At 35.8% G+C, this 21,347-nt stretch overlaps 1 protein-coding gene across 5 annotated transcripts in view; it reads left to right on the top strand.

The window, feature by feature from the left end:
* Positions 1 to 21,347, top strand: part of ADD2 (adducin 2) — a 170,298-nt gene that overhangs the window by 76,914 nt on the left and 72,037 nt on the right. Inside the window, exon 1 of one of the 5 annotated variants that reach the window (XM_074287199.1) lies at positions 11,594 to 11,796. The exons of 3 other annotated variants lie outside the window; for them this stretch is intronic. The gene's annotated coding sequence lies outside the window, so the exon portion shown is untranslated. Of the gene's footprint in view, positions 1 to 11,593; positions 11,797 to 21,347 lie in introns of those variants that run through there. One more of the 5 variants, XM_074287202.1, reaches the window with a different exon arrangement.

Here is a 21,347-nt window from a genome sequence, read left to right as displayed (position 1 = left end):
AGTGTTGTTATAATCCCCATTTTACAGATGAGGAAACTGAGGCACATAGCAATGAAGTGACTTGCCTAGGGTCCCAAAGCTAATAAGTGTGTGAAGTCACATTTCACTTCAGGTATTCCTAACTTCAGGTTCAATACTCTATCCCTTACACTCCACAACATATCTGACAGACAAAGTGTTTATCTAGCTTCTGGAGACCTTCAGTGAGGCAGAATCCATTACCTCCTGAAGCAGCCCATTTCCTTTTGGGACAGATCTAACTATTAGGAAGATTTTTCCGATAGTGAATTATAATGGCCTCTAAAACTTCTACCTGCTTATCCTTTTCTTACTCTTTGGGACCAAACAGAATAACTCTAATCCCTTTTCCACATGATATTTTGTCTCCCCTAAATCTTCTCTTCTCCAAGATAAACATCAATTTTTGGTTCAACTAATCCTCATAACTAGGTAGTGTATTGTTACAAGGTAGCTAGGTGGTACATTGTTTAGAGGGCTAGACATGGAGTCAGGAACTTGAATTTAAATCCTACCTTGAATAACCACTAGCTTTCTAATCCTGGATTAGTTTGTCTGCTTCTATAAAACAGGCATAAAAATAGCACCTATCTCATAAGGTTGTTGGGAAGATCAAATGAGATAACATGTAAAGCACTTTATAAACCTTTAATCATTATGGAAATGCTAATTATTATTGCTTAATGTAGACCCTTGAGTCCTCATCATTAGAGTTACCCTTTTATTAGATGTTCTCTAGCACCCTTCTCAAGATCTCTGAGGTCTGAATACAGTTCTCCAGATATAGTCTTGACAAAAGGAAAGAAAGAAAAGAGAAACGATTATCCCTTAGTCCTAGAACCTCTGCCTCTCTGAGTAACCAAGCAACCCAAGATCATATTGGTTTACATACATCACCCTGCTTACTCTTCTTGAACTTACAGTCCACTGGAACAATATGGTATCTGTCTTTTCCTATCTATATATGTGAACCTGAGTTTTTGAAGCCAAGAAAACAAATATAAATTTATTATTATTAATCTCAATTTTACCCAGAGGTGTGCTGGAGCCATGTCTAATCAAAGCAAAATCAATTGTTAAAATTTCAGTGTGAGTATTTACACCTCAGAAATTCGCAGATTCTAAATCAGGACTTAATTTGTTGTTCTTTTGTGGATTGTCCAGACTTAAGAAAAAAAAAAAGAAAAAATCTTAATAATGTAGATTAAATTAATGTTAGGCATCTGGTTGTTAAATATTTACCAGTGCATCCTTGACTCTACTTAATCAACCCTAGCCTATTGTTGCACAAGTCCCAACATTACACCTACTTTTTCTTATTATTCTGAACTTAAGTAAAGAAGCATTTCTATAACATGGGAGAATAGAAAAAAAGATGATTGCATATGAAACTGCAAATCTATTATGTACAATTTGCTCTGCTTTTTAAATATATAATAAAGTTTTTATGCAACTTTATTTTTTTCTTTTTTTTTTCTTCACTCCCTCTTCACCCTTCTAAAGATGGCTACAATTGGACACAAATTAGAAATGTATGTATGTATATATATATGTAAAAACCATTCTAAACATATTTCTATTAATTAGTTCTTTCTCTGGTTGAAAATAGCATCTTCCTTCATAGATCTTTTGTAGTTAATTTGGCTATTTATAATAGTCTACATCTATTTTTTAATATCTTTACAAAATCTGCCTCTTCTGACAATTTAGGATTTAAGTTTAAACTTTTATCACCAGTTGATATGCTGTCTGGCTTCCTTTCCTCTGGAGACTAGTAGGGCTGAACACAGCCGCAAGCCTGAGGGAATATTTTTAGCTAATATAAGCTGTACCATTAGTGATAGACTTAGTTGTTTCATTACCTTACTTCCCCCAGGATACACTGACTCTTGTCTAAATCCAGTATGCTTATGTCTTAATAGTCACAACCATTTCATTCTACCAAACAACAAAAACCATGATATCCCAGCCAGAAAGGTGTGAGTTAGTACATAAAAGATATCTGATATCTTAAGGGAAACATATTTGGTAATTAAGAGCAATGACCAGTCCAAAAGAAGAGCCCTCCTGAAGATAGAGAGTTTGGCCCAAAATAAGTTCAGAAAAAGCAAGTCAGAAGCCATAAGGCCAAGCTAGAATTCATTGGGATACAGGACTCAAAAGGGTAAAATGAGAGTGAATTCTAATTCAGAGCATTGATCTCAGATTGCTCAGCAGAGAGTGAGAGCAAACACACTCCCTCAATGTAGGTGAAATGAAAGGCTGTTTTATACCTCTCTTTGACATGACATTCTAGCATGATGGAACCTATGGCTCCTTCTTGCTTTGCTATATTGCTGAGACTCAGACAAGTGGGACCCATCCTCAGTTTGCCAGGGTCCCCAAGATATGGCCTGACTCACTATTCTTGCTTCTTTTCCTGAGTTTTTAAGAGTCAAAGATGTTCCAGTAGTATCTAATTTGGTGGAAAAGAAACATTCTTGAACTTGAAGTCAGATGACTTGGATTCAAGCCTCAATTTTATACAACTGACTCTCTGTATAATGTTGGACAACTTAATTCACCTCTGTGCTCCTTGCTTTCTCTATAAAATGAGAATAATAATCCTTCTGTAATCTTTATGTCACTATGGCATTATAGGAATTGCACATCTTGTTTTCCAGTCATACACTGCTCTCATGACATCCTTTATATGGCTTGTCCTGCACAATTTCTTGTTTGTAATGTGTTTTGAATTATTCATTCTGGGAATACAAAAACAAGAATAAATAGTCCTCTCCTCAGGAAACTTACTAGTTTTAGGTTCTCATTTTCTATACGAAGTTCTTATGTATATGATGTGGGAAACCTAGGTAAAACATTTAATTTCTACCCTATAGGCCTTCCCCCACCTCCACTCCCCACCCCCATTAAATCTCTCGCTCTGAGGACAGTATTAAAATAAATACTAGCATTGTTTTTGGAAAGGGTTACCTATGTATGGATTTCTGTAACATCCCAGACCAAAGCTATCTTATCTAGCCACCACTCTTCCTCTATAAAAATATAAAATCCTTTAAGGATTTTTGTATTCCTATTTCCTAGCACACTGTCTGGCACATGGAAATTATTTAACCTGCTGATATTGAATTCTAAGGTCTTATTTTTACTTCTGCTATTAGCAAAATGAAAGTAAAGAAGGAAAGGCAAGGAAAAGAAAAAAGAGCAAGTATTTTCTGAATATTATGTGCATGGTACTGTGCTAAGTGCTTTTTATAAATATTATTTCATTTGATCTTCATAACAACCCTTTAATAGCAGTACAATTAGTTTCCCAATTTTATAGTTGAAAAAATTGAAGCAAATAGGAGTTAACTGACTGGTCCAAGGTCACACAGCTAGGAAATGTCTGTGGCTGGATTTTTTGAACTTGGATTTTCTAGACTCTGGCTCAGGGCTCCGTTAACTCCCTGCTGCTCACCTCAGTGGGGGTCAACTGGTTTCTTACCTTCCCCAGGTCTTAGGATGTCTTTGGCTCTGATTATCTCAATCAGAGAGCTACCTCTTTAGAGGTTCCCCCACAGAACACCCGAGTCCCTCAAGTATGCAGCAACAGGTCTTTATTCTAACTCTTTACATAGTGTTGTTCCCTGACATTCCCTCTAGCTTTCCCTCCAGAGTTCCCTTCCCTGGATTTCCCATCTTTCTTCCTCAGAGTTCCCTCCTCCCACCTTCTGCAACCCCCTTTTTATAGTCCCCAGGTCACATGACTGAGAATGCATGAGTTTGAGCATGATCAGCAAGAATAAGGAGGCTTTTCCTTGTTACTGAGGTTTACTCAATGCCATCATTGCCTTGTTTATCAGGCTCAGGCAGTATAAGCCTCCTCGTGCCACTTATACTCTGCCCTTGAGATCTGCCCCTGACTCTAACAGGGCTCTATCCTCTCTGCCACCAACTACCTCTTCTTTAATCTCATTTTTATTTATTAAAATCTAATCTGTTGAGGGTTTTGGTGTTGAAAATTTTCTTTCTGGGTCCTCAGTAAATGTGGTGACTGAGGAGGTGGAGATTGCTGCACCAACAGGAGAAGTTGCCATGTCACACATCCACAGAGGTTTCTCCACAAGATGATGACCATGAGAGTTGACCAAGAAGCAAGTGGTGGCTTGGGAATGCTGCAATTCCTAAGGCTCTTGGGGTGTATCTGCCTATCTTGAAGCATCAGAAAGAGATTCAGAATTTGAATCCAGTCCTCTCTCTTATACCCTGCTTCTTCAAGTTCAAGGGGAGTCACTAATTCTAGAGTTTTGAGATTTAATTCACATCCAGTTCCTTTCCTAGAAAACTGGATATGCTCACTAAAAATATACTTTTTGTGACTTTTGAGGTCCTCTAGTACAGAAGCATCAAGCACAATTAGAAATGGGGCAATTAAACTATACATAAGGGTCCTTGATGCTGCTATTCACAAATCAAATGCAATCAACTCTCAATTTTGCAGGAGTAAAGTTCCTAGAAAATGGTGCAAACATAAAAAAAGTGAATGTTACTATATCAAACCTATGGAAAATAGAGGACTAGGGTCTCATGACTACTAAAAACTGTTGTCTTTCACTAGAGATTGTTGAAATACGCTTTATTGAGCACATTTTATAAGATATTCATTTTGATAACATGCGTTTTTCCTGACACAATCACAAAATTACATGCAAAACATTTTTCTTGCTAGTAATTCCCTAGAATTCTGTGACCTTTTGTGCTAACCTCCCAATAAAAAATTTATTTCAGACAACAAAAAATTTTCATAACACACAAAATCTGCAGTTCCATACAGTAATAAAATTCAAACTAAAACATTTTCTAACTTGAGTTCTTTCTCCCACTGTATCAGATAGCAGTGTGAGAGCATTGTTACTGTACAATATACTTCTGTAAATTGCTCTCTGAAAATCAAGGAAAAGGTTGCTGGGACTTTAGTTGCGGCTCTTGGAAGATGCTGAGATTAATGAACTCCTCAGCATCACCTCCTACACTTTTGTCCCTCCTATTTGGTGCATGGAATTGGCAATCTCTGCTTTATGGGCTTTTTGAGGTCATTAGGGATCTCAGAGTATGGGAGCAAAGCAAAGTTGACATTGAACCTTGAGGCTGATTCATGATGGGCTCAGCAGCCTTGATGTCTCTAGTATTATATAATAATTGCAAAGTACTTTGTGTTTCTTATTTCATTTGATACTCACAACAATATTGGGAAGTAGATGTTACCATCCTTCCCATTTTATAGATTAAGAAACTGAGACCAACAAAGGTTAAGTGTCTTTCTGAAGGTCACATGTCCCTATAAGTGTTTAAGGCCAGAGTCTATGATCTCTCTGTCTCCAAGTTCAGAAAATTCTCCACAGTGTCTCATAACTATCTCTATTGCTGGAAGAGTGAGGCAGAAATTCCCAAATTCTTCTTAAATTCCAAAATTTTCTTAAAATGTTATAGAAATACAGCAGCCAATTTTTCTTCCTAATTCTGTCTTGATCAATCTAACAATAATTGGTGCTCCTTGGGCACACATTAGCTAACAAGGAAAGTAACTCCAAAGCATAGTACTACAAAGGGAGATAGTGACCCAGTATTTAAAATTGAGAATTCAAAAAGTCAGTGATACACATGAGATCAGTATTGATCATAGGCTTGAAAAAACGTTACTGTCTGACTTGTAACACCAAGATCTTGCACAAGCGTCCTTTTTAAAGGAGGGTTTAAAATTTTTATTTTTACAAATATGTGCAGGACCAGATAAGGTTTTATCCTAATGTTTGCACTAAGGCTCAAAATTCACTATCTCAATCCCACACCCTGACAGGGTGTAGCAAGATCTGGTGAAGGAGAATCTTGCCTCCAGGCCTTCCAAGAAGCTATTTCCAAACTATTTCCCATCTCTTCCCCCCCCACAATTCATCTCTTGTATGGAATGCCTTACCCCACCCTGCCCTTAATCCCCATAGAAATAAGAAACATCTGGCAAAACATCTGTGCATAGTTTATTGAGCACTATTCATACATTCATTCAACAACCATTTATTGAGCATCTAGGTGTCCAAGACACACAAATTATGGCATATAAGTTTCTAAGCAGGATTTAAATTAAAAATAAAGGAAATGGACTCTGGGAGCCAAGCTCATATTTCATCTTTTTATTCAATAGATGTAGAGGATGAAACTTCTTTTAACCTATACCAAAGTCTCCCTTCCCTTCTTTTTTTCATCTTCCATCTGTGGGGTAAAAAGTACATGTGCGTAAGCTGCCAAAGGAATCCAGATCTTTAAAGGTGTCAGAGAAAGGCTCTAATCTCGTCACAGCCAATTGTGAAACAATCGTTGGATAAATATGTTTCTGGGTTTGCATAGACAAGAGTAAAATGTCCTGAAATTTATACAGCTGAGAAATCATCCGATCAGCCACCGATTCATCAAACATTTGTTTAGCACTTACTGTGTGCAGAGCACTAAGCTGAACACTTCAGGAAATACAAGTTTAGAGAAAAGCTGCCTTCTTGCAGCTAATAGTTTCAGTGAACTCGGGGGGTGGGGGTGGGGGGTGATAAATTGTTCTCATCTCTTCTTCTGGGGGAAATTGTTCCAATATCCACCTGAAGCAGGTGCTGTGGAAGCCTTAGAGCTTGGTCAGACATTAAAGATGCCCAAGGTCACCCACTGTAGAGTTTGGTCAGATATTAAAAATGCCCAAGGTCACCCACTGCCTCCTAAGCTATTGCTACTCTTTCTGACTATTGTCTTGCCATTGGACTTTCATAACTCTGGAAGAGAGAGTGAAGTTGATGACTTTGTGCAGTTTTGCCTCATCTAAATCCAATTCATGCATGAGTCAAGACGTCACCCATGAAATCATTAGTCTTCTTTGAAAACAAAGGAAGAATGACAACAATAGCCTAGTAAGTGGAGAAGACAAATATAGATGACCTTGATATACAGTATTGCATGGCAGCTTCTTTAAAAAAGTACAAAACAAAGTAAGTGGAGGGGAATAGTGTAGGAAGATTGAAAAAGTAGGAAGGAGGCAAATTGTGAAGGTCTTTCAATTCCAAAGAGAACATTTTATATTTGTTCTAGAAAATAATAGGGAGTCACTGGAATTTGTTAAAGTGGAGAGGATAATATGCTCAGACCTGTAAATTAGGAAAATCATTTTAGAAGCTGAGTAGACAATGGATTGAAATGGAAAAATATTTGAGTGAAGGAGATAAGAGATGTTGAAGGCCTACACAAGGGTAATGGTTGTGCCAGAGGAAAGAAAGGGATGTGTACAGTGGGTATTATGAGGCAGAAATGACAAGATTTATTAATAAGTTGAATGTGTAAGATGATAGAAGTTGAGAATTATACCAAGGTATGTACAGCCTGGGTAACCACAAGAATTTGGTATCATTGACCATTATAGGAAAGTTGAGAAGAAGGAAAGGTTTATGGAAAAAGATAATTAATACTGCTTTGGGTATGTTGAGTTTAAAATGTCTATAGGACATCTAGTTTGAGATTTCTAAGAGGTTGTTAGTTATGTGAGCAAAGCTAGTTCTGAATATTTGGAGCTTGAAATTATCTGCATAAAACAATTGAGGAAACGGAGGCAAAAAGGGATTAAGTTGTTTGCCCAACTTCACACAGTGAGTAAGGAGTTGAGGCTGGATTTGAATTTAAGTCATAACTGATTTCAGGTCTAACCCAATGTACCATCAGCTGCAACAATGTCAAATGCTGTAGAGAGATAAAAATGAATGAGAAATGAGAAAGAACAATCAAGAGATCATTGTTAACTTTGGAGAAATTGGCTTCTATTGAATGAAGAAAGATTCATTTAAATGCTTCTGCTGTATAGGGTGGTAGGTAGCTACCTACCCTAGAAGGGAAAGATTGGAGATAACAAAGTGGTGATCATGGGTGATACAAACTGCTGAAAAAAATGGGAAGGGATGAAATCAAGAGTGCATGTGGAAAGCTTTGACTTCTCAAGAGAGGACATTTAGAAGAACATGCAATAAGGAAGAGGAGAAAAAAATAGAGCTTTCAGTGAATGGCTTCAATTTTTTTGATGAAGTATGAGGTGAGTTCCTAAGATAAGAAGGTGGAGGTACTGTGAGGGTAGGAAAGTTGAAGAGAGATGAGAATATTTGGAATAGTCATTGTAGTGAGTGGGAGAGCAAACTTATTAGGACCATGGAAAGAGTTTGCCTTGCTACTGTGAGGACTGGATTTATAGCTAGTAAAATATTTTAAACTGAAATTTCTCAATTATAAATATTTTTAAAATATTTTAAAATTGCAAATTACTAGCTGAATGATCCAGGGAAGCACTTACCTTTTCAAAGTTTTATTTTTCTCTTCTGCAAAATGGGAAAAATAAAAACTATACTGCCAACTTTATGAGATTATCAGGAAGAAAACACTTGTTATAAACCTTAAAACCTTATAGAAATATGATCTCTGCTTTCTTCTACTGCTGTTATTGCTATTATTATTTCTAGTCAGTGGTCGTTCTCCCTCCCTTCCCTTCATTTCACTTCCTCTGAGAGCCCCTGAGTTAAGTTTGGAATAAAAATATAAGCATATCCCTATGGTCCAGTTTACATAAACCAAGTGTACTCTCCTGATGCTGTGAACCAGCCATTGAATTGCTCAACCTCAATAATCTATAACATGTGGATTATTGTTGGTTCTTTTTTTGAAAATAAAGGTATTTGGAAAGTATAGTAGCTCTGAAGTCACAGGATCAGAGTTCAAATCTTCAGATACTACATTTATAATTTTGGGCAAATCATTTAACCTACTTTGAGTCTCGGTTTCCTCTTCTGTAAAATGAGATTGAACTAAATAGCCCCAGATCCTTTGCAGTTCTAGTTTTATGATTCCTAGACAACTCTATGCCAAATTCTCCTTATATGACCTTGATCACTTAAAATCTGTGAAACTCAGTTTTCTCATCTAAGGTTCTTTCCAACTTTAAATCTACAATCCAGTAATCTACCACGACTCTTGCTCTAGCTAACTCATATCCTCATTGTTCATCCTTTCTTCTTTCCTTTGCACTGGGCCCTACCCTTTCTTTTCAATCCCACCTCTACTACTTCCTTCTATCTCTCCTTCAACAGAAGCCTGGCCTTGTCTTGGGAATTGCATTCTTGAATTTAGAACTAAAAAGAGCTTTAAATATCATTTGGCCCAAATCTCTCATTTTACAACTATCTCAGGTGATTTGCTCACAGATCAGTTATAATAAGTTCAAGAGTATACTGGTTAATGTTTTACTACAGACTTTTTGAAAAAAAAAAAAAAAGTATCATGACCTGTAATTTCGCTCTTCATTATTAGCATTTTTTCATCACTGTCTTGAATCTAGACAATTAGCAAAACAACAAGTTAAACCACAATTTGTAGCATTCACTGGTTGGACAATTAGTTCTAGGTTGAGACAGCTCTCATACAAGTTGCAGAGCTAGATTTGAACCCAAGCTTTCCCACTCAAAATTCAATGATCTTTCTTCTGTACCATATTGACTCATTGTAGAGAAATAGAAATCCAGCCTCAGAAAGTGAAATAATTTACCAGAGGAAGAGCCTCAAGATAAAAGTTTGAATTAAATTGAATGTTTCTCTTATATAATAATTCTCCTTATATTTCCTGAGAGAAGAGGATATAGGATGACATTTTTTTAGACCAGAGGTTTCTTAACTTAGGGTATGTAAACTTTAAAAAAAAATATAATTGGTTTCCTTTGTAATTTTATGCATTTTATTTTGTAAATTTAAAAACTTTTGTCTTCCAAGTAGTCCATAGGCATCATCAGGCTTTAATTTCTTTGTATGTAAAATTAAAGGGCTAAACTAATTGCTTTCTAAGGAGACTTAGGGTTCTAACATTATGTTTTAAAGTCCATTCTAATTAAATCATTTAATGAATGTGCCTAGTAGAGTCTTATATGATAGTGGACACTCACTATCACAAGTACTGGAAAATAAATAGTTGCCCATTAATTGGGGAATGGCTGAATAAGTTATGACATATGAAAGTAAAGGAATATTATTGATCTATAAAAAGTAATGAACAAGTTAATTTTAGAAAGACCTGGAAAAATTTATGGGAACTAAGGCTGAGCAAAACAAGCAGAACCAGGAAAACATTATACACTGTTACAGCAAGATCGTGGGATAATCAACTACGAAAGATTCATTTCTTCTCAATAGTTCAGTGATCCAAGGCTATCCCAATAAACTTTGGATAGAAAACACCATCTGCATCCAGAAAGAAAACTGGAGATTAAATGCAAACGAACACATGCTATGTTCACTTCTTTGTTCTTCCATTTTTCTCTCTTATGGTTTTCCCTTTTGTTCTGATTTCTTCCCCCAACATGATTCATAAAGAAATGTGTATTTAAAAGTTCATATAACCATATAATCAGAAAAATAAAACAAAAAAACAACAACAACAACAAAAACATTATGTACTAAATCCATGCAGAATGAGTACTCATTCTGTGTGAGGCTCAGTGTGTCAGAATACAAAGATATCTTTTGAATGAGAGAGATTTCAGGATTCATCTGAGCCAGAAGAGATCTTAAATATCACCTAACCCAACCCTTTAATTTTAATAATTAATAATTAGAAATCAGAACCCAGTGAAAGGTGAAAGATTCCCCAAAGAACACGTTTATGCGATGCCTCATATATGGTAAGCATTTAATGTATGTTCCTCATGGAAGAATCAGGATTTGCTGCCCTATCCTCCCCACCTCCAAATTCTGTGTGTTTGTATAATCCTCTATATCTATATCCATGTTTATAAATGTTTTTATCAGGATTGACTCCCCAGGACCTGGGAGGAAGATGGACTTAATGCTCCTATAGCAGGCAAAAAATGGTCAGATAATTCTGTCTAACTAAAGTATTAAAGTATGTTAATTCATTTATATGACTCCTCATATACTTCCTGGGTGAAAAGGAGATAGTAAGATTATTTTTTAAATGTCAGAGCGTTCTTAACCTGAGATCTTTGAACTTAAAAATATTGCTATTTTAATATAATTGGTTTTCTTTATAATACCATATATTATGATATGTGGCATTATATATTTATATTTATATGTAATATAATATAAATAAATTTGAATTTATGAACTTAAAACTTTTCTTTTTCCTGAGGAGCCACAGACATCATCAGATTGCCAAAGGAGATTATGACACAAAAAGAAGTGAAGAAGTCCTACTTTAGATCATTAAATTTGGGTTCCTTTGGTATAATGTGCTATGTGGTGCTGGGCTTGAATCCCGCTTTAAGACCCACTATCTAAAGCATTCTAGCTCTGTTTCTCCCCCTGTAAGATGGTAATGGAGGTAGGGTTAGATTACATAAATTCCAAGGTCCCTAAAAGCACTAATTCCTAACACCTCTTTGTCTTTTCATGGCCTGTGAGGAGGAATATGTCCTCTGTACAACTACCATAAGCAAAGGATTAGATAATTCTGCCCTACTAAAAAAAAAAAAAAGGCTGGCCAGAAGGACAGGATAACAAAAGTCAAATTTACCTCCAGCTGGGAACTGGAAGATGGGTGGAGGTTTCTGTTTATCTAATCAGAACACCGGGGTGCAATTTGGTTGCTGAAAAACTTGCTTATTTTACAAAGCACGGGAAGCAAGAGCAGTCCATCCTTGTCCTTTCTATCTTCTGACGTCCCATGGCCTGCTAAAGCCCTTTTCCTGGGGTTGTGGGACCCTGGATTTCTAAGAGGTTAGTCGGGGTCCTACTTGAAGTACATGGATTGGGATCCCACAGCTCTGGGGGCTTTCCCTGTCTGGCCCTAGAGCTTGGTAGACACCATAACAATTGGTATGGCCCCATCTGGGATGGAGGTTGGGACTTGGGGGTAGGTACAGAGTTCAGAGGCACATGAAAGTGAGTCAGGTAGCCAAATAGCTACAGATGTCAAAGTGGAAAATTTTGGCACAAGACAAAGATCTTGGGGCTTTGGGGTGATTACAAGCTCAAAAGGAACCAGACATGGCATGAATACTGGTTATAGAATCAGAAGATACGGATTGAAATAATACTTCGATGATCCTGAACAAATCACTTAACTTGTCAGGGCCTCCCTTTTCTTATCTACAGGAGTTAGACTAGATTATTTCTGAATTTCCTTCCAGCCATGAAAGCTATAAGCTTATGAGGCAGCTGGATGGTGAAATGGATCAGAAGATGGAGTCAGGAAATTCTAAATTCAAATTCTGTCTCAGTCCTTAACCTCTCTAAACTTTAGTTTCTTTATCTGTAAGAATCAGGGTAACTATAGAACCTGCTTCATAGTTATTGTGAAGATCAAGTGAGAACAAAAGAGGTAAAGTGCTTTGTAAACTTTAAAGCCCTCTATAAATATTATGTTATTATTATCCTTTATTCATGAATAAAATTTAAATTTTCATTAACAGAATTAGAATGCTCAGAAAGGGAAATGGTAATGCTTTAGTATTTTGCCCTAGACAGAATCTTGAATCCGTTTGTGAACAAGCCATTTAAGGAAAGATGTCAACAAGATGTCTAGAGGAGGGTGACCCTGATAGTTGGGAGGCATCCATGAAGCTGCACAAAAAAAGGGTTAGGAGTCCTCATATAGACTTTCTATTGGGGAGGAGGGAAATGACCTTCAGAACATCCCTCAACCACATACCACCAACTGGAGCCTCCATGATTATAATGGAAAAAGTACAGGTTTTGGAGTCAGGGAATGGGGATTTGAATTCTGATGACTTAACCTCTCTGGGCTGTTTTCTTATCTGTAAATGAGTGGATTGAACTACAGAATCTCCAAAGATTCCTTCTACTTCAAATCAATGCTTCTATGACCCTACAGAGGCTTGCCCAAACTAAATGAGAAATAGCTTAGATTTTAAAAATAGTTTAGAAAATTCTGTTTCCAGCTCTTTTAAAAGTATGTAGATATGAGTTATTATAAATAAAATAACATTTTACTAATTGTGATAGCTTCATACTATCATTAGCTAATGTCTTAAAGCACAATATATAGTTGGGAATGGTTCACTGATTAGAATAGTGGGTTTGAATCCTTATTTAAGATAATCTTAATAATTTTGAATTTTTTGTCTGGCTTTCTCAGATATGATTAAGTCATAATTGCTTTTCTGTTTAATACAACTTATGGGTTTCTTCTACTAAAAAAATAGAAGTTTCAATTCTATTATTTTCTTGTTGTTTGCATGCATCTACATTATAAATATCATCTTCAATCCTTAGTTTCTTTGCCTGAATCTTTTTAAGGAACATGTGTATTTTGGAAGATTTAGTTTGGCTAAAAGTAAATAATGTGCTGTATAGATTCACTTGCCCATACACACATAATCTGAATTATGTCATAATATACTGAAAGCAAACCTACCATTGATGATATTGTAGTCAACCTTTTCACATTGTGGAATTCCTACTCTTTTCTCATTAATTTACAGATAATCTTAATTTTTTTTCTTTTTAAGTTAACAATAAATATAAATACAAATTTTAGTATGTTCTTCCAATATCTTTCTGGATTAAATTGCCCTGAGATACATGCATCCTCATTTTAAAAATCACTAATCTGGAGCCCGAGTTCTAAAGCAGAGAACTGTTGTTCTTGATGCATGCATCCCAATACTCAATGCAATGGCTTGCATAAAGTAGAAAACAAATACTTTTTTTTAAATAGCTTTTTATTTACAAGATATATGCATGTGTAATTTTTCAGCATTGACAATTGCAAAACCTTTTATTCCAATTTTTCCCCTCTTTCCTCCCCCCTTCCCCAGATGGCAGGTTAACCAATAATGTTAAATATGTTAAAGTATAAGTTAAATACAATGTATATATACTTGTCCATAAAGTTATTTTGCTGCACAAAAAGAATAGGACTTTGAAATGACACACTTAGCCAGCCTGTGAAGAAAATCAGAAATGCAGGTGGACAAAAATAAAGGGATTGGGAATTCTATGTAGTGGTTCATAGTCATCTCCCAGAGTTCTTTCGCTGGGTGTAGCTGGTTCAGTTCATTATTGCTCTATTGGAACTGATTTGGTTCATTTCATTGTTGAAGATATCCACGTCCATCAGAATTGATCATCATATAGTCTTGTTGTTGAAATATATAATGATCTCCTGGTCCTGCTCATTTCACTCAGCATCAGTTCATGTAAGTCCCTCCAGGCCTTTCTGGAATCATCCTGCTGGTCATTTCTTACAGAACAATAATATTCCATAACATTCATATACCATAATTTATTAAGCCATTCTCCAACTGATGAGCATCCACTGAGTTTCCAATTTCTGGCCACTACAAAGAGGGCTGCCACAAACATTCTTGCACATATAGGTCCCTTTCCCTTCTTTAAAATCTCTTGGGATATAAGCCCAGTAGTAACACTGCTGGATCAAAAGGTATTCACAGTTTGATAACTTTGAGCATAGTTCCAAATCATTCTCCAGAATGGCTGGGTGTATTCATAATTCCACCAACAATGTATCAGTGTCCCTGTTTACCCACATCCCCTCCAACCTTGTGCATTACCTTTCCCTGTCATTCTAGCCAATCTGACAGGTATGTAATGATCTCAGAATTGTCTTAATTTGCATTTCTCTGATTAATAATGACTTGGAACATTTTTTCATATGGCTAGAAATAGTTTCAATTTCTTTGTCTGAGAATTGCCTGTTCATATCCTTTGACCATTTATCAATTGGAGAATGGCTGAAAACAAATACTTGTTAAAAATATTTACTATATTAGTAATTACAATTAATAATATATTTAAAGCAAATGCTTCTTAAATATATTTCTAAATATACCAGACAACCATACTTTTTAATTTTTAGGCTTCATGTTAAGTTTAGTATATTTGAAAAAAAATTTTATTATTATTATTTATTTTATGTTATAGGAACTGAATTCTATTTTGTGTTACTGAACTGAATACTTGACTCTGTCACTATAATTTGTATGACCTGGGGAAAGCACCTTAACTTTTCTGTAACTCAAATTCTTTATCTATTGGTCTATATCACCTTTCAGTCCTTTCTAGCTCTAAATCTATGATCATATACTTTCTATAAACCTCAGCTTCTCTCAATATAAGATAAGCTAATAGGACTATAAATTTATTTTTCTTGACTTATTCCATACTTTTCAGAAATTTCAGCTTATCAATTTTAATACACTCACTCTGAACATTTTAGTTATTAATATAAATACTTTCCCTTTGCCTTTTTATTGTTCAGTCTTTCAAGAGCAGATTATATCTTTAAAATGGATGGTCATAAATTGGCATTGGTAATAATAATAACTAGTGTTTATGTAATACTTTAAGGTTTGTAAAGCACTTTATTCACTTTATCCTCACAACAACCCTATAAGACATGTAATAGAATTATTTTTCAGGTAGGAAATTGAGACAAATAAAAAGTCAAGTGACTTGCCCAGATTCAGATAGTGTCTGAGGCTAAATTTTAAGTTGGTTCTTACTGACTCTAGGGCAACACTCTAAGCACTGTAACACCTAGCTTCTCAGGATTTTCATTTCATGTTGCAGCAACAAGAGGCTTTAAGTGTCTCACCCAAAGTGGCCAGAGCAAAATTTTAATAATTCCTGCAAAAGTGGCAGACTGATAGAAGAGCAGAGAACTGGTTTGAAAGTCAAAAGACTAGAATTTATTTCCTTGCTCTTAGAGCTTCTAGTTGTGTAGTTTTGGACAGATCCCTTCTCTCTACCTGTTTCCCTTTCTCTAAAATAAGGGATAATCTGTCATGATTCTAAGACATTTTTATCACTGAATCATGCTTCTTCTGCTTCAAGCATTGAGCTGGATGCATAATTACATTTATTACATTGTTGAGTTATAGCTAGCTCATATTACAATGTATTAAAGAATCAATAAGATCAAAATATATGCCCTACTTTTTTGGGATGTCATCATGGAGGAAAACTAATAATTGCAATGACCCATGCCTTGAAACCCCTCAAAAGCATTAAAAACTAGACTGGAGGTCAGGGCAGAGAAATAACTCTGATATACTTTTAAGCTCCAATATGTTGGAGGAAGCCATTAGAGTGGACATTCAATTAAGAATAAAGAGTCTGGATTCTTATCCTACTGGCTTTGGGCTTGCTAATGTTCTTCTGTTTGGGTATCCATCTGACTAGAGATAAGTCCTAGTACTTATGCATCTAGCATGTGATAAAGATAAATGAGAAGAGGAGAATGAATGATTTTCTTGAGGAAAAAGAAATAGTATGCAGGACATTTAGAAGTAGCTTCATAGAATTCAGAGTTAGAGGAACTTCAGAGCTGTAAATGACTAAAAATACCCGCTTAACTATTCCTAACAAGGGGTCAATCTGACTCTGAAGACTTTCAGTGGTAGAAAATTCACCACCTCCTAAAGTTGTCTAGAAGCACTTAGTAACTACTTGTGCGAGGCATTCTGCCAAATTCTGGCAATAAAAAGAAAGGCAAAAAATAGTCTCTACTCTCAAGAATTTCATAATCTAAGTGGGGAGACAACATAGAAACAACTAACTATATATAAACAAAACATATATAGGATAAATTGGAGATAATCTCAGAGGGAAAGCACTTGCAGTAAGAAAGATTGGGAAAGTTTTTTGTTTTTGTTTGTTTTTTTTTTTTTTTTTTTTTTTTTTTTTTTTTTTTTTTTTTTTTGCAGAAGATATTTTAGCCAACAATTAAGCCAGGAACTGGGGCAGCTAGGTGGCACAGTGGATATAGCACCTAGCCTGGAGTCAGGAAGGCCTGAGTTCAAATCTAGCTTCAGATAATTTCTAGCTATATTGAGCAAGTCACTTAATCTTGTTTGACTCAATTATTCATCTTTTAGATAATCTGGAGAAAGAAATGGCAAACCACTCCAATATCTTTGCCAAGAAAACCTGAAATAGGTTCATAAAATCAGACATGACTGAGAAACAGTAATAAAGCCAGGAGATAAGGATGAAAAAGAAGAGAATTATGGGAAAGGGAAATAGCCAGTGAAAATACATGGAATCAGAATTCTCTCTTTCTCTTCCTTCTTCCTTTTCTCCTTCTTCCCTTCTTCCTTCCTTCCTCCCTTCTTCCTTCCTTCCTCCCTTCTTCCTCCCTTCCTCCCTTCTTCCTTCCTTCCTCCTCAGTTTCCTCATATGTAAAATGAGTTGTAAAAAGAAATGACAAACCACTCTGGTATCTTTGCAAAGAAAGAGTTGTGGTCACAAAGAGTTGGACATGACTGAAAATGATGGAACAACAACATAGGTAGTAGATAGATAGATAGATAGATAGATAGATGATTGATGGATGAATAGAGAAATAGATAGATGGATAGATGTATGTGTATACGTAAGGATGGATGGATAGATAGATAATAGATGGATATATAGATAGATAAATTGATGGATAGATAGACAGATAGGCTTTTGATATCCAGATCAGAATAATGATGGGCATCCCTTTTCTGACTTTTCTCTTTCCTTAGAGAGAAGGTATAGGAGAGTAAGGATAAGCCAGTATCTCAAGACAAGGTTTCCAGGCAACAGGGAACGGGCCTGTTGCCAGGGGAGCAGGAGGCTGAGCAGGGAGTTATGCTGTGCTGGGAATGACATCGTTTGCAAGCAGAGAGGAAGTCATCCGATCAGGACAGATTCCAGGCAAAGTTACCAAGGAGGGAACTTGGTCTCTGGTGCCCCCCCATGGTTCATTTCAGCACACTGAGCAAATCACTTTTCTCTAGGCCCATTTTCCCTTCTATAAAACAAGAGGATTGGACTAGATGAGTTTTAAGGTCCCTTCTGGCTCTGAGTCCTCTTCTCTGATACGTTCTTTTCCGTTTCTGGGTCCCCTCCACCTCCAAGGACTCATTAACTTAAGACCCCTTATTTCACCCAAACTGGCTTTGTTCTCACTTGCTCCAACTGTCCTTTAATGCCCATTTCCTACTCTACCTTTCTATCGATGAAGACTACTTTGTCTACTTTATTAGTCCTGCCAAGTTCTCTGTTAGTTGTCTGTCAAGTGAGCTGATCAAGGAAAGCATGCTTATAACATCTAATAACATCATACCCTAGGCAGCTTAGCAGAAAAGAAACTATATTTGAAAGGAAAAGACCTAGGTTGGAGTAATGGCTTTAATGCTTCCAGTGGTCTTCAAACTTTTTAAATAGGGGGCCAGTTCACTGTCCCTCAGACTGTGAGAGGGCCGGACTATAGAAAAACAAAACCTCACACTGTCTCTGCCTCTCAGCCCATTTGCCATAACCCAGTGGGCCCCATAAACGTCCTCAGCAGTTGTATCTGGCCAGCGGGCTGTAGTTTGAGAATCCCTGGCTCTTGTGGAGGTCATTATATATTTCTGAACCTCGATTTTTTCATCTCTAAAATGGGAGCCAAAGAATTTACACTATCTTCCTCACATAATTATTAGAAGGAAAGTGCTTTATTACTTTAAATGTTACATAATTATAAAATGTTTTTTATTATCCTTGCCAGAGATAAAAAATTTAATAGGGGGATGTGAATGACTTAACTCATAGGAACAAAACTCTTAATTTCATATTCTTAGATATAATGGAAAAATAGAGATAGGGAAATATATTTTTCTAAGGAGTACCTTTCTAGGAACCCATGAAGATAAAATGAATGCTGTGTCATATGATATGTGGTAGTATGGTATAACATTATAATTGTTGGTTGTTTTTAAATCTGAGGCTCTTTCAGTCCAGAAATATCCCTACTATCACTAAGACAATGGAGTTAGATTTTCCCACTCTCCCTATGATATATGTCAAGCTGCCCTTCTGTGATTTCATTTCATAATTTTCATTCATTAAATCAACAGACTTTATTTAGACACTCACCATGTGCTGGGACTAGAGGGGATATAAAGATATGACAAAGTCTTCTCTCAAGGAATTTACAGACAAATCAGTAGGACCAGGACATGTATATCAATGAATATAATGCCAAGTCAAATGGGATGAGGTCAAAGAAAGGTTCTATTACAAATGTTCCAAAAAACTTTATTAGATGGAAAGTCATACAAAACATATTTTCTTATTAGCCATTTTGCAAAAGAAAACACACACCCATAATTAAGAAAAATAAGGAAAGTGAAAAAAATATCACTTCAATATGCCAAGACTTCAATTCTCTCTCTGTAAGTGGGTATCATTTTTCATCATGAATCTTTTGGAATTGTCTATTTGAAGAAACCTTGAGAAGAGAGAAAGATCACTGAACTATATATAAAGAACTGTGTCAAATTTATAAGAATACAAGCCATTCCCCTGGAGAGACTTACATGAACTGATGCTCGGTGAAATGAGCAGGACCAGGAGATCATTATATACTCCAACAACAATACTAGATGATGATCAATTCTGATGGACGAGGCCCTCTTCAACAATGAAATGAACCAAATCAGTTCCAATAGAGCAGTAATGAACTGAACCAGCTACACTCAGTGAAAGAACTCTGGGAGATGACTATGAACCACTTCATAGAATTCCCAATCCTTCTATTTTTTGTCTGCCTGCATTTTGGATTTCCTTCACAGGCTAATTGTACACTATTTCAAAGTCTGATTCTTTTTGTGCAGCAAAAATAACTGTATGGACATGTAGACATATATTGTATTTAAGTTATACTTTAACATATTTAACATGTATTGGACTACCTGCCATCTGGGGGAAGGGGTGGGGGGGGAAGGAGGGGAAAAATTGGAACAAAAGGTTTGGCAATTGTCAATGTTGTAAAATTACCCATGCATATATCTGGTAAATAAAAACTATAATTAATAACAAAAAAAGAATACAAGCCATTTCCCAGTTGATAAATGGTCAAAGGATATGAACAGACAATTTTCAGATGACGAAATTAAAGCCATTATAGTTATATGAAAAAATTCTTTAAATCACTATTGATTAGAGAAATACAAATTAAAACAACTTTGAGATGCCATATCAACTTCCCAGATTATTTAAGATGATAGTAAGAGATAATGATAAATGTTGGAGGGGATGTGGGAAAACTGGGACACTGATGCATTGTTGGTGGAGTTGTGAAATTCTGGAGAGCAATTTGGAATTATACCCAAAGAGCTATCAAACTGTGTATACTCTTTGACTCACCATTGCCACTGCTGGGTCTGTATCCCAAACATAAGGGAGGGAAAAGGACTCACATGTACAAAAATGTTTGTAGCAGTTCCTTTTATGCTAGCACAGAATTGGCAAATAAATAGATGTCTATCAATTGGAGAATGGCTGAATAAGTTGTGGTATATGAAGGTAATGGAATATTATTGTTCTGTAAAAAATGATGAACAAACTGATTTTAGAAAGACCTGGAAAGATTGACACAAACTAATGCTGAGTAAAACAAGAACAACAAGGAATACATTGTACACAATAATAGCAAGAAAGTGCCACAATGGTCAACTATGAAAGATTTGGTTCTTCTTAGTGGTTCAGTTCTCCAGGGCAATCCCAATGGACCTTAGATGGAGGGTGTCATTTGCATCCAGAAAAAGAACTACAGAGATTGAATGTAAATCAACACATGCTATGCTCATTTCTTTTTTTGTTTGTTTTTTTTCCCCCTCTCCCATGATTTTTCCCTTTTGCTCTGATTTTTCTCTCCCAATATGATTCATAAAGCAATATGTCTTAAAAGTTGATTTAAAATTAAATTAATAAATTATAAATTAAATTAAATAAAAGAAAGCAAGATCACTGAACTTAGAAGAGTCAAGGAAGGATACATTAAGACTATCATCCTTCCCATTTCTGGGTAAAATGCCTCTCATACACTCAAAAATTGAATAAGTTGTCTTGACTTCCATATTATATGAACTTTTATTACGCTAAATCTCTCCACCCACATCTTTTTTTTCCTCCAGATGGACTACTGGCAAGCCTTGCCCCTCCATATTGTATTTGGGAAGATGGTTTTTGGAACTCAAGTATAAAACTTTACATTTATTCCTACTAATTTCATCTTTAATTTCAACTAGTCTTTTTGCCTGCCAAAATTTTTTTGAGTACTGGCTGTCATCCCTTATGTTAACTAAACTTTCCAACTTCATGTATGAGGTGATATTTGAGCTATATTTTGAAAATTAAAAAAGCAAAAAATTTTGAGATATAGAGGTGAAATGGGAATTCATTTCAGTTAGGGGGGTTAATGAGTGGAAAAAGCAAAGAGATGGGAGTGTAATATATGAAGAATAGCAAAAAAAAAACAAAAAAAAACC

The sequence above is a fragment of the Sminthopsis crassicaudata genome, chromosome 2 (genome assembly GCF_048593235.1).
Source record: "Sminthopsis crassicaudata isolate SCR6 chromosome 2, ASM4859323v1, whole genome shotgun sequence".
Classification (NCBI taxonomy): domain Eukaryota; kingdom Metazoa; phylum Chordata; class Mammalia; order Dasyuromorphia; family Dasyuridae; genus Sminthopsis; species Sminthopsis crassicaudata.
Note: the sequence above shows the minus strand (reverse complement) of the source record. Positions and strands in the feature narration are given on the sequence as shown.